Source organism: Hipposideros armiger, unplaced genomic scaffold, assembly GCF_001890085.2.
Source record: "Hipposideros armiger isolate ML-2016 unplaced genomic scaffold, ASM189008v1 scaffold_42, whole genome shotgun sequence".
Taxonomy (NCBI): Eukaryota; Metazoa; Chordata; class Mammalia; order Chiroptera; family Hipposideridae; genus Hipposideros; species Hipposideros armiger.
Window position 1 is genome coordinate 3,360,587 of NW_017731392.1, and position 2,046 is coordinate 3,362,632.

Genomic DNA, 2,046 nt, shown 5'->3' on the forward strand with positions numbered 1-2,046 from the left:
TCCAAATCACTGATTCGATTCTCTGCTTCATAAGGCCTGCTGGTGATTCCCTCTCATGTATTCATTTGTTATTGTATTCTTCACTTCTGACTGGTTCTTTTTTATGGTTTCTATGTCCTTTTTATGTTTCCTATCTCTTTGTTGAAGTTCTAAGTTCCTTGAGCATCCTTATAACCATTGTTTTGAACTCTGTATCTGGTAGGTTGCTTTCCTCCATTTTGTTTAGTTCTTTTTCTGGAGTTTTCTCCTGTCCTTTCATTTGGGATGTATTTCTTTGTTTCCTCATTTGGGCTGCCTCTATTTGTTTCTATGTATTAGATAGATCTGCTAGGTCCTCCAGTCTTGGCCAGGTGGCCTTACGTAGTATGTGCCCTGTGGGCCCAGTAGCACAATCTCCCTAGTCACCTGCTACGGGTGGGTGTTCCAGGACTGTCCTTTGTGTGGGAATGTGTGTGCCCTCCTGTTATAGTTGAGCCTTGGTTGCTATATGCATGTCAGTAGGTGGGATTGACCTTCAGGCTGACTGGCAGCGCAGTTTGGCCACATCCACAGCCTACAGACTGTGCAGGGGGCTTATCCCACTGAGGGGGATTCGCCCCAGTGGGCTCTGGTACCTGTTGAGACCACCCTTTAGGTGTGCCACTTGGGCTAATTGGGCGGTTCTCTGCTGTGGTGTGAAGCCAACCTCCAAGTATGTTAGTTCTGGGGCCTCTTGGGAGGGGCTCCAGTGCAGACCCAGGTCAGCCGCTGCCCATGACCAGTCAGGGACTACCTGGTAATAGCTACAAAGCTATCCTCAGTTGTTCACTACCTGTGCTAACCCTGGAGGTACATGGGAGAGGCCATGCTGCAAACCGAGAATGTCTGCCACCAGTACCGGGCCTGGCGTAGCTCCACAAAAAGCCAGAACATCCCAAGGCCTGCTGCCATCTGCCAGCTCCCTTAAGATTTAGCCACTGATAAAGCCTCATTTGGTACATGAATTGAGTGAGACAAAGTCTCTGGGAGTCAATCTCTGGGAATCACTAGAGTGGAGCATTGTGGTCACCAGGTTAATGCAGATTCTGGTTCGGTGCCAGTGCTGAGCCTGGAGCTACTCAGCAAATGTCTCAGAGCACACTGAGGTTAGTCGCCACCCACCTGGGGCCTGCAGACCCTGAGAGTTTTCCAAGAAAGAGTACAATGCGGGCAGGGCTGGCTGCTCCCCGAGAAAGTACCTCTATCACTGGGGGAGTTGGGTGGGGCAGAGTCCCAGTGGAGCTCACCAGACCAATCAGATTCAGACTTTGCCATAAATATAGGGGGCGGGCTCAACACAGGAAAGATGGCGCCCACCGGCTGGCTACACGGGAGGACCCCACACAGAGATGTCCTCCAGTCCTTGCCGAAGCCACACAACTCATCTGACCTCCGTATGTCTCCGANAATATAGTTGTTGAAGGAATTCCACCTTTTTTAAAAAGTTGAACAGTTCAGTTATGATTAAAAAAATCTTTCTGAAGAATACAGTGTTCCAGGACAGAAATAGGCTAACGTCCCGCCTCCTAGGAACATCATGTTATAACATTGTGAGTTTATAGAAAACAGTCACGTCCCCAAACCCAGCCACCAGAACTGTGGGTTTCTGTTGGTCAAAGGACACTTAACCCCTGCTACATTATAAGTATTTCTGCTCCTTCATTTAAAATAAATTAACAAGCCAATATATACAACTTTACAGGTGAAGATCTTTGGGCAAGAAGTTCAAGTCAAGAACGAATGTGGTGGAAACAAATATAATTTCCTTGTTTTCATTCAATTAAACTGGAAACTGATGATTTCTGAACTGAAGCCTTCTTCACCCATGATGTGAGGTCCACAATGAGGACAAGCATGATGAATGAAGCAAAGAAGCCCAGGAGATCCCACTTTACAAAAAAAAATTGCTAAGCTTGCAATAATTGACTTAGAACAGATGTCAGCAAACTGACTGTAAAGGGCCAGATAGTAAATATTTTAGGCTTTATGGGCCATATGTCTCTGTTGCAACTACTCAGCTCAGCTGTC

The 2,046-nt window shown here is 46.9% G+C and overlaps 1 protein-coding gene across 2 annotated transcripts in view; it reads left to right on the plus strand.

The window, feature by feature from the left end:
- Positions 1-2,046, plus strand: part of LOC109380957 (1-phosphatidylinositol 4,5-bisphosphate phosphodiesterase epsilon-1) — a 186,942-nt gene extending 184,896 nt beyond the window's left edge. For both annotated transcript variants that reach the window (XM_019639094.1, XM_019639093.1), the window contains one exon: positions 1,721-2,046. The gene's annotated coding sequence lies outside the window, so the exon portion shown is untranslated. The remainder of the gene's footprint in view (positions 1-1,720) is intronic.